Genomic DNA, 12921 nt, shown 5'->3' with positions numbered 1-12921 from the left:
TTAGCCACAACAAATTGTGTTATAATTTTTATCCTTGTTTATAAATTTCACTTATCTATAGTTCACTCGTCTGCATGGACGTTAATTAATACCTGTACAAAGCAGCACCCTAGCCCCAGGCACTCGACCAGAGCCGTGCTTGTTCATCCGGACACGGACCATAACCTGTACATCGGTATACCACGCCTCGAGGGATATGGTTACTGACTTTACCTTGTACGCGGGAGTGACGGATGGATGAACCAACACCTGATGACAACCCAAGGACATCATGGACCAACTGTGGAGATCATAAATGGACATTGGATGTTATACATGTATACATTATCTAGAACAAGACCATCGAGCAATGATAGAATGTTCTGTCATCTTAAGACATTCATCTCTGATTATAAGTGTTCGGACTTGGTCAGGAGAGATCAGTCCTCAACACACCACCAGTGAAGAAGGTTAGTATGTGCAGAGACTCCTGGCTAACCTGGCTAACCACGTGTTAAATAACAATTGGACCGTGACTTTAATTATCTTGTCATTCTCTTTGATTCAAAGGACAATTGATTATTAATAAAGTTATCTTTTGAAAGAACTGTGAAAGAAGATCTGAACTGTTAACTAAAAGAAATAATTTACTTTAGTACTCTGTTTCTTTGTGCTGTGTTACATAACAGAGTCATTTTGGTGCCGTTACCAGGATAAAGATATTCTTGCCAGCTACTGCTGTATCTCGAACGAGTTCAAGTTGCCAAGGGAAATTTCAAATCATCTACATCCTCTCTTGATAAGTTTTTGTCTTGATTTTGCCACAAACACAACGCAAAATATTACATATGTCTGAAGAAGCTTTTATATCTGCTGTTCAGGGTTTGTCAGTTACAATGAATAATGTAAATCAAAATTTCAGAATTGTCATAATAAGTTGGTTTCATCCAAGGTTTCATCTTCGTCGCTGAAAGAACGGTGTACAGGCTTCCCCCAGGCCTTTATTAGGGTGCGTTTGCAAGAGGACGCGGAGCGCTAGGAATAAAACGATCCGGAGCCGGGGCAGTGTGTTACAGTTAACATTACAATATTTTTCATGAATGGTAGAAAACACGTCCCAAACTAAACTGACTCCATTCCAAAAACTTAAACGTTTGGTGTCCAGACGTTCCGTGGATAACCTAGGATCAAAGTTATCATTGGATAAATATATACAGCCTGACGATACGGACAACGAAATATTGTTCAATTCAAATACTTATAAACCGGACTATTGGAATATTTCAACAGAATCTCCTCCAATTTGGTTTGAACTTAAAGTTACGCCAGGACAATTATCGGAGACAGGCGGAGCCAAGTTCAAGTCAGCAGGAAAAGTATTTGCCGTAAAGTCCTCCGTCAGCCCCACCGCCGCCCGTAACGAATATTCAACTAAAGATAAACTCGGGGAGCACGGTTACGATCCCGAGACAGAGCCCGACGGTACTGTAGATCCGTCCAAGACAACACCTTTGAACTTTCAAACGTTTGTGCGTGCTGATCTAAAAGAAGAGCAAATTCGTGGTCGATTTGGAACCTTTTGCTTTTCCGACGACGGTTGGTCGAGTCATTCGCAGCAAGCATACGAGGACGCAGGGGACCAGAATACGCGTGCGACAGAAGACCACGTACAGAGTGTGCGTTCTGGAACAGACACAAGAGACAATCCGACGATTTTGGAGGGTCAACGATTCAATCAACTTCAGGTAGAAACTTAAGCATGTCTTTAAAAATTAAATTAGAGAAATTTAAGGGAGACGGTACACAAGATGTAAATGCATGGTTTGAGAGTTTTCGTCAATGGGCTATAATTTCATGACTTGTCTGACGACAAAGCATTGGATGCCTTTCCATTTTATTTAGAGGGTCATGTGAAAATTTGGTATGAAACATTGTCTCAACAGCAAAAATCAAATCCTTTTATGTTTAAACCTGTGTTTTTTTGAAAGATTCAAAGAATTGGATTTATCTGCGTTACAAATGAAACAAGGCGGATCAGAACCTGTGATTGATTTTTGTCTAGATTGATCACAACAGCTTTCATCAAAAATGTTCCTGAGAAAGTTTTGCTTTCCGTTGCTATCAATGGGTTAAAATCAGAAATAAAAGTTCTTGTAGTAAAACAGGTAAACACGGATTGGTATGGTCAACCTAGGTCTCCTTCAAAGAAAATTCAATGTGCTGTATGTACTTTTCAGTGTCCCGCTCCACCTCTCATTCTCTGGACTCGCTGCTGTTCTACTCAAGTTCATGAGAGATGTAGGAGGGACATTGACGAAGACACTCCTTGTGCTGTATGTGAGGCTGAGACCTTATATAAATATCTCACCCATACGCCACGGAATTTTGAATATACAGAGCGCATATTATACGATGATCATATTGAAGGCGTACCTTCCGATCCTGCTTCATTTCAACCTCCACACTTTTTCCAAATTTTCCTCCTCTTTATACTTGGAAACCAGATGTTTTTTTTCAATGAAACTTCAAAGTAATATTGTTTCAAAATGTTCTTGTTAAATCTTGGGGACACGATTTTTTGGTAGAAGGGGGAAATTATCATAATAATATTTTACATTAAATTTGCTTAAAGTACATGTGGGTAAATATAGTCTAAATATACCGCGACAATGAATAGAAACACGTGTACAGATTCATTCATAAGATTAATTTCCGCTGGTTAGTAAATAGAGAATTCTTAAGAGATGAACTAGGGGTACTGTTTACATCATTAGGGGAATTGTATTGCTGATACATGATAAGAAACACGGAACCGAGTTAGTGGCTAAGTGTTAAATATAAAATACGATATAAACTGACCACGGCGCGTCGGAGTAAGTGATCGCGTTGTGAGATGATCATATAAGGGTACGAATGTTGAGGTGACGTAGGTTAGGGCATATAGACGGCGGAGATAGGACTTTTGGATTAGTGGTAAACAGAAGTTTCGTCTGCGTTGTTCTATATTCAGGTAAGATCATATTATTAGTTGTTCAGAGGATTTCAATATTTTATAATTATTATGTATTATATTGATTTGTTAAATGGTTAAAATTGGAATGTTTTATAAATTATAAAAATAAAAGGTTAAAAATATTTAATAAATGAGTGGTAAACCGAAGTCTTGTCTGCGTTGTTCTATATTCAGAGTTTGAGTAAAGATTTTACACCCATGAGCGGGTAGGACTCCACTCCCAATAACGGTGCGCAGTCCAAATTCCTTAGGTTAAACAGCGATTTCAAGATCCCGTACATTATGACAATTTTACCCCAGTAACACCAAGAATTGTCATAATAGTTTTTTCAACCGATGGCTGACATAGTCGCGCGTGACGATTTAGAGAATAAGGCCTTTGCAGTCAACAATGACCGCGTTTAAAATATATATTGTATTTCAATGAATTTTGTGACTGTTCTTAAGGAATTATCAGAGTTAAATTCAATCAACTCAGTGCCACCCTTATTTGATTTTTGGAGTTTACCAAATTGGGCTTAAACAGTAATGGGAATAGGATGTGCTTTCATTTTGGGGGTATTAATTTTTGTTTCTTGTAAAGTTAGTAAACGTTGGTCAGGTAAATTGTGGCAAAGACGGGACGGGTCCTAAGAGAGAAGACAAAGGTGGTTTTCCTTTGGTGACAATTAACTCGTCTGGCGATAGAGACGCAGGAACATCAATCCTTCTGCGCCAATGGTGACTACTGTTTACAGTACAGGTACAGACGAACCGGATGCAATTCGTAAGCTGTATCCATTAATTATTGGAGATTCGGAAAAGTATAAAACTGACAATTAACAGTTATTTATATGTCATGAATTTTTAACTATTGGCACGTCAGTGAACTTGAACATTGTGTACATACGATGATTATTACTTGGGAGATGGGACCAATTATCGTACCATTCGTATTTAATGGTCTTTCTTTTATGGTGATGGAACAATTTTATTATGTCGTCTTCTGTGTGAACATGCACATGGACGTTTGTGGTACGAGGATTATGGACTTTTCATTCTGCAGTTGCAGAATTTATGAATTAAACTTAATTCATCTTAAGCAAGGGAGGAATATAACACAATTAGCTACAACAAATTGTGTTAATATTATTATCCTTGTTTATTAATTTCACTTATCTATATTTTACTTGTCTGCATGGACGCTAATACGTATACAGAGGAGCACCCTAGCCCCAGGCACTCGACCAGAGCCGTGCTTGTTCATCCGAGCACGGACCATAACCTGTACATCAGTAGACCACGCCTCGAGTGATATGATCACTGACTTTCCCTATTTAACAATTGATTATTAATGAACTATCTTAATTAGATCTGAACTGGTAACTAAAAGAAATAATATTATCTTTGTTATTTGTTTCATTTATTGACTTTAGTACTCTGTTTCTTTGTGCTGTGTTACAAAATTCGCCAGCGGAGAACAGCCTTGTCGCCATTTTAAATTCTCCAGCAAGTCCTGATTCTTCTCCTGCAACGTCACCCGTTAATACGCTAACGAAGAGGAATACTTAGTCTCCTTTATCATCCCCTTGAAGAGTGAGGTGTCAGAGCCCGCTCTATATAGCCCTCTGTAAACAGATGACCTTGTTTAGTACTATGAAATAAACATGTAAGCTGTTTATGCAAACTGCGCAATTATTAAGTCAATAACTATGTTGGAAAATCCTTTGGAAATTACATTTTGGAAATTAATTGCGCAGCAGCATGATCTCACACGTCCATGTGTTGGACAGTAATGCTATATATGTCTTATTTACAGACTCTGTGGAGATCAGATTTTGTATGATTGTCACAAAGTACATGTTTTCTGTTAACCTTTTAACATATACTCATGTTTTGTACTGATACGGGAGATTGTAAGCCCGCATCCCCCGACGCTGTGATGGACAGTTTGACAGTTTTAATACTGAATTTAGAATTAAAATATTGTTTAGGAATTTGATCACTAAATCTACACTCATGACCAGCGCAGGTGGTCATGGGTAACCGAAACTGTCTGTCCCAGCCGAAAGAGTGTGTATATATATATATATATATATATATATATATATATATATATATATATATATATGCATGTCAATTGTTAGAAAAACAGAATGGATAGAGAACAGCTCTGAGGACTAGATGAGAATTTGATTTGATTGTCAACGAATACGATACCACTATACGATCGAATAAACTTGTGAAACTTTGATGAGAGTTGGACTTGATCAAATAACTAAGTACAGACGGGAAGATTGTTTGCGGGAAACATCTTGCATCTGCTTACATAGTTATTTTTGGTGCCGTGACCAGGATAAGACGAAGTACAAGAAAGGATAAGGAACACGTCTCAGAAAACTTCTTATGGTAAGAATCCTTTTTCATATCACTATCGTCTCTATTTTTAGTGGTAATTTGAACAACGACTAACATGGCAACTGGTAATGATAGGGAAGAATATAGAAAACAAATGGAACAGTTAGAACAAAGTATGACAGGTTTAGGACCAAAATAGGGGGAACAGAGTAAAGGTCCTTCAGATAAATCACCATCAAGTAGTCAAGAATCTTTTTATGACACTAAGGCATATCAGTTCCGTGAATCCAGACATCCGAAGCCGGATGACAAAATAAGATTTTTTATGAGTCAAATGAGAGCAGTAACAGCCGCTCTATCAGTACCCTTGTCCTCAGTAATCACTCCGTTTGAGGGGGACCCCAGAAAATTTAAACAGTGGCTTAGAGAGGTAGAGAAATATGCATTAATGTCAGGAAAACCAGAGCATGAAATCCCGATGTTAGCTTATGTAACTAGTAAAGGGTCCGTGGGAGATTTTATAAAAAGATATCTAGATGAAACGGCAGCAGCCGAGGAAGTGCCATCATGGCATAATCTTAGGGCCTCATTACAAAATAGATTTGCTGAGATAACAGACCCACAACATGCATTAGCGGTAATGCGCAGGACAAGACAAAACTCTTAACAAGAGCGTGCAATTATTTGCCGAAAGATGCATCTCCTACTTTGAAGGACCCTTCCCTTGGGATAACGGAAGCCCTTTGACCGTCCAACTCAGGATTGCAGCGGCCTCGCGCTATAAGACCTGTAAGGAGACGTGCTCCCTCTCCCCCACGCCAGAGAGGAAGGAACACCCCCAGATATCTTCCCATGGTCCTCCAAGACAACTGGGATCTCAGCAACAGTCTGGTTCCATCAGAGGGATCGGCTTTTGGAAAAAACACATTTCTTAGGGGGGAGACCTAAGAATTTGTTTCGGAATTTTGCTCTTCCAAGACCAATTTCTACATCGACACCCAGAATTCCTCCGCTTTCTCCTAGACACGGGTTGCCGTCACCCAATGTTTTTTCTGGAGATTTGTAGTCACACCAGACATCCACTAGACATACGCTGGAAAATTGAACGTGCATACCACTAAAGAACGGACAAACAATCTTCTCTGAAGGGGAAATGGGTGACTTCGAAGAAAGAATCTTACAGAGATTTTTTTAAGAAAAATGATAAACTTGATGGCAACCACCTGGCTTACCTGTACAAGAGAATCGTTCTACCTGAACATTTTCTGGTCTTCGGAGAAAAAAAAACAAGTATCACCAGTACAAGTATAAAATCAAAGATGCTTTTCACCGGCAGGAACCTCTCTGGACCATGTACGAATCAAAGTGGGGAAGAAGACTGGGTAAAACTCTAGCCGAATTAAAGAAATTAAGAAAAGCGGGACACAGTTACGTGGATTGTTGTGATCCTGTTTAATACCTGTACATGAGAAAACCCTTTCATATGGGGAACCTTCCACCTTTAGATGCGAAATCCATAGTCGTATCGTCAAAGAAATTGAACACGATCCCATGGATCAAGGAGTGATCGAAGTAAAGAAAAATAAGAGGAGAAAGATGGTAGAGAAGAAAAAAAAGTGGGCCAGATGTGATTTCCAATTTAATAAACCATTTTTGGAATCTTGAGACTTTATGTTCATTTTATATGTTCATTGTATGTTTTTAAAAAAAATCTAAGTTTGTTCACTATATAACAACTGGGTTATTTTTATTTTCACTTGAAAAAACTTAAGCAAGCGAAACCAGAATTACTGTGGGAGTCTTGCCTGAAATTGAAAATGATCGAAAACGACAACCGTGAGCTGCTGAAACTACTCCAAGTATGTCAGGTGGTTGAAAAATACAAGATCTAAAAGAAGACAAGAAAATATAAGGCATGGAAAACGAACTCGGAAATCTCAAACAAGACGGAAAGGAATAAACCAACATTTTCGGTGAAACCTTGGAGAAGTGTGAAAGGATTTCAGCGAAATAAAAATCCAAGCATAGCCAGAATGGAACCAGAAATATCAAGAGAATCCTGGAGTATCTGCATTGAACCCAACGAAGCCACGGATCCCAGCTTCAGGAGCTTAAAAGTACTATTCACACTGCAAGAAATTCTGTTATGTGCGGAAAAACAAAACATCAGCGGGGAAATCCAGCTTAAAAAAGCGCTCAACTTCGATGAACTGAGAGATCTCCTCGGTCCCAATATCTACCTTAACGGAGGACCGCAAAAAGAAGCCACAGAGAAATGGTCCATGACCGCCAAATTCAACAAAAAGGATTATATTTCCATCTTTTTCACCGACGAAGCCCAGAAAAATTGTGAAAATCAAAAATAGACTAGGATTCACCATGTGCAATTATATTCTTTAAAGACTTTTTTCTCCATAAACATTGTTCAATTTGTTCATATTGTGTTTTCTTTATGTGTTCTTGTTCCCATAAAATTATAACAATGTCAATAGCCTTTCTCTTTTCATTTATGACGTCATAATGTGGGGCTTGTTTGACCCCAAATGTCCTCAATATTGACCTTTTACCCCCTTATGTAGGCGCCTGTCAAGTGCACTCAGTTGACCCCCTATCTGGGAGTTTCATGCTACTACCGGAAAGGCTAGCATTAATAATAAATTTATCTTTATTTTTTGTTTCATGCAAAAACTCCCGGCTTACCCCGTGCTCAATAACAATTGGACAGTGACTTTAATTCTCCAACCATTCTCTTTGATTCAAAGGACACTTGATTATTAATAAACTATAATTGGAGAGAACTGTGAAATTAGATCTGAACTGTTAATCATAAGAAATATTATCTTTATTATTTGTTTCATGCAAAGACTCCCGGCCTATCCCGTGCTCAATAACAATTGGACAGTGACTTTAATTTTCTTACCATTTTCATTGTTGACTATTAATAAACTATAATTGGAGAGACCTGTGAAATTAGATCTGAACTGTTAATCATAACAAATATTGTCTTTTTATCATTTGTTTCATGCAAAGACTCCCGGCTTACCCCGTGCTCAATAACAATTGGACAGTGACATATGTTCATACAGATGATTGTTTTCATTTAATTTGAGTTTCAGCCAAACATGTGTTTCAGCTACCACCTGGCGACAACTGTTTTCTGGTCATTCTGTCAACCTACACACATATTCCCTGTGTTCTACAGACTGTTCAACTCAAATTTAATCTGATAAATAATGCGCAAAAATGATGGAACTATGAAAAAGTTCTCATTATCCAGCATTAGTGTATATTAAATGTGTTGAGACATTATTAAAAACAAAATTAAGGCTGTTTAAAGAAATTTACAATGGTGAGTTTTTGTTCTCCTATAAATATATACTATGTTTCTTTTTTTTTGTATTCATTTTAGATCAAATGTTCTTTTTTCTAAATCTATTTGTTTCCAATAAGTTATAAAAAAAATTATGAGGTTCAGTGATTCATTAAAGAAACGTGCATCTTATGATGATAAAAAATTTCCTTTTATGGTAGAGATGCACTTGTCAGCAAGATTATGTAATATTAATCGAGGCACAGACACACTGACTTCATACAATTTCACATTATTCAATTAAATTCTTCATAAACGGGGGTGGTTTACGGACTTTTAAAATTCCAGAATAAAAGACTGAATTTTGCTCTTTAACCATGTGGTGCCAATCCCCTTCAAAGGGAATAAGATGCTTTAAACGAGTCAACTTTCAACACTTGTTGATCATCGGTCGATTCCATTCATGTTTGTTATCATAGGGATACTAGTGTCTTCATGCATTTATTCATAGATTTATTTTAAATGTGTGTTGTTAGAAATTATCATAAATTATCTGAGAAAATTCAAGTTTAGTGGGAATTTATTTTTCTTTTATTTATTTTCAGTAATTTATCTCTTGTGGAGCCATTGCACTACTAAAAGTTTTGATGAAAAAATGGTTTCGAGTACAACGATCTGGTGGAGAACCCTTGATCTTCGGAATGGATCTTAGAAATGGAAAATCTATCAACAATTTTCAGGGAATGTTTCCCATTCGACCCACGTCGGCACCAACCGCCACCATCGGGGCAACCACAACGGCGCCACAATTCATACGGATGCAAGGCCTTCATCGGGCGAGTTGATTATTGAGTAATCTAACTACTCCCTCCACGGATAGGCACTCTCTAGATGTGCCGACAGAGCCATCAACTGGACCAGCAACAAGTAATATTATTTTTGTAACGTCTTCATCTGCAACGTCTTTTTCAGTTCCTTCAGTTAATGTATAATCATCATTACCACCTTATTCATTATCATCTACCAATGCGCCACCACAAGGGATTCGGCACGCGCCGAATGTAATGAAATTATCCTTATACCACCAGGCTGAACCCGCCAGTCAGTGGTGGTCCCTTTTCATGGCCATGGTGGCATATTTTAATATGTCTGAATCGGCGGCATTGTCTGCTTTTCCTTTTTATTTGACAGACATTCTAAAACAATGGTACTTTCAACTACATGACACGATAAAATCTTATTTAGAAAATATTAAAAAATTCTTTTTTGGAAAGATTTCAAAAACAAAAATCGACTTTTGATTTAAACTTGTTAAATTTGAAACAATAAAAAGAGGAAACAGTACGCGGTTACATGGCTCGTGTGACGCGTTTAACCACTGAATATGATCTCCCCACTTGCTTGACTAACGAACGGTGAATATTATGAACAGTGGTTGGATGTGAACTGTGTAATTATGTGACAGTTATAGTGAGATGTAATTTTAATCATTGTTTCAAATTGTTTTTATACACTTATAAATGACAAATCATGTAAAATATGGTTGGCTCTCATACTGTTTTCAAATTTGGAGCACCAAATTGTTACGGGCAAGGAAGTAATTAATATAGAATTTTTATAATATTTTGTTTTCATATTTGACTGTATATTTAAGGTACAAATAACTTAAGATGAAAGTAAACATTTCAAATCAACAACTTGATATTTCGTTCGACTTAGACCCAAGAAATTAAAATGAACTAGAACTGTCCTAATGGGACTAATACCCCCGCAAGGCTAATTTCAAATGGGACAAATTATTGAATTGAATAATAAAGGTTTGGAACACATACAAAAAAAAAATTCTAGAATTGTAAAAAAAAAAAAAATTAGTTAAAGAAAATTTAAAATCAAAATTGTCAGAATTTTACTGTAAATACATATCTATAACAGTAATACATTTACAAATGTATGTATCTAATGATATATTTTTTTTGAAATTTAATCGATTTAAAGAGAAACCAACAAAATGACAATAACCCCTCCCTTTGCAATAAATGGAAATACTGGTAGCCAAGCAATGCTCTTCTGTTGATAAAACTTTCAATATCTTTCTAATAAGAGCAATTAGTTGTTTCAAATTTTCCTCACTTTCTCCTATGGCACAATGGAACTCCATATCAGAAAATTGATCCCATAGGACTATGATTTTCTTTGATGAGCTTGCTAAATTTAATAAACTCCCAAAACATTACCATAATTACCATACTATGTAAAAATATGTAAAATAGAAAATTTAATATTACAAACAATTTTAAAATTGCCAAAACACTACAATCATATCAGTAATTTTGATTTCATTTAAATTAATGCCCAATAGGGTCACTTCATCAATTTACTTGACAAATAAATTTAAACAACCTCTAAAAAAAGTTTAACTTCTTTAATAATAATGATATTATTTATTTCCTTATGATAGAACTTTTGGTTTACATGAAACAGTTTTAAAATGGCCCCAAAACCATCACCCACTTTACAGATTATCAATTTCCCCTAAACACATGCTCCATCTGAACCATGGCTCAGATAATGGCTCCCTTGGGACAAATGAATTCAGCCACACTTGTCTTTGATGTTCTTATTAGCTCCTAAGAATTTATCATTGACAAACAAAAACTTTGCATTGTCAGTTGATAGAATACTTATAAAAAATATTTTTTTTTATTAATTAAGACATAAAGACAAAAAAACCTCCATCTGGATGTATTATATAAATATAAATACTATTAATTAATTAATAAAATCTGTAAGGATTACCTCCCTTACTTTTCAACATTAGTGTACAATATATAGAATAAGGAAAATAAAAACTGTCATAAAATCATTAATTCTTGTCTGATCTTGAAAAAAATTGCAGGTGCACATCTTCAGATGGTGTTCAACATATGTACAAATTTTCAAACTGTTCCATGCAGTAATAAAAAATTCTATAGGGGGGACAAAGTTGCGTCTACAGACAGACGGACAGACGGACAGACAGACAGACGGACAGACAGACAGACGGACAGGGTGAAACCAATATACCCCCCTAAACTTCGTTTGCGGGGGTATAATAAATAAAAGAAATGATATTGTTGAAATCAAGTAAAAAAAACTATGCTCTTTTATACAGAATCTTTTCTTAAATTAACTATATTATTGTTATTCATGAATTTGTTTTGTTTTATTTTGTAGAGTTGTGGTTTCTTGTCATTAAAAGTGTAAAACCATGCAACGTGTTGGGTTTTTTTCATAGGTCAAGATATAGAGGCTGAAAACAAGATATACGATCCATGAGTTTTTGTGAACCCATGGAAATGATAAATGAAATGGAAAGAACGATCGTTAAGAATTAACTCTTAGTACACCTGGGATCATAATCAACATCAATTTCCTCGCCGTAATGCCATGAATCATTGCTGTCCAATGAGATTTCATCTTCTGTAGTGTTTTGTTTTTATTCAGACCATTTTGGGACATATTTAAAATTAAGTACTAATGTGTCTTTTAGGTGTGACTGTGCGTCTCCTGACTGATAATTGATAATGTGAAGTTTGACTCAGAACATGACCATTGACATGTCACGTATTTATTAAACGTTATTATTAGTATTAGGTCATACTTATGGTCAGTGTGTATTTTTGAACAATTATTCATGTAAGTGCTTGGCATATGTTCACAAAGATGATTTTTTTTAATTTGAGTTTCAGCTACCACCTGGCGACAACTGTTTTCTGGTCATCATGTCGACCTACACACATATTCCCTGTGTTCTACAGACTGTTTAACTCAAATTAAATCTGAAGTGTGACAAACTGCTCATCATCAGGCATTTGTGTGAACTAAAAAGGTAACTAAAGATATTGACAACTTGTACTTTGTCGTTTATGTATATGCCAAATAACGAAATTTCTTTATTTTATATATAACAGTACTATTGTCCATTCAAGGAAGTTTAGTTTTTATTTTACGTTTCAGTACATGTAAATATAAAGTACCAACATATGTATTTAAATTCCACAAAACATGGTTGCCGATAACCAGAAATGACCACGAATAAGTAATGCAAGGTTTGAAAATAATAGGATGCATTTTAAACTTCTTGACATATTGGCAATTTTGTAACGTGAAATGATAAAGTTGCATACATGTAATATAGAATTTTTATATTATTTTTATATTTGACTGTATATTCATAGCATTCATTGATTGTAAAGGTCCTATTTCTTATATCTAGTGCAAGGTCAAAAGTTACCTAACTTAT

Source organism: Crassostrea angulata, chromosome 2 (assembly GCF_025612915.1).
Source record: "Crassostrea angulata isolate pt1a10 chromosome 2, ASM2561291v2, whole genome shotgun sequence".
NCBI lineage: Eukaryota > Metazoa > Mollusca > Bivalvia > Ostreida > Ostreidae > Magallana > Magallana angulata.
This window is presented reverse-complemented; position numbering follows the sequence as displayed.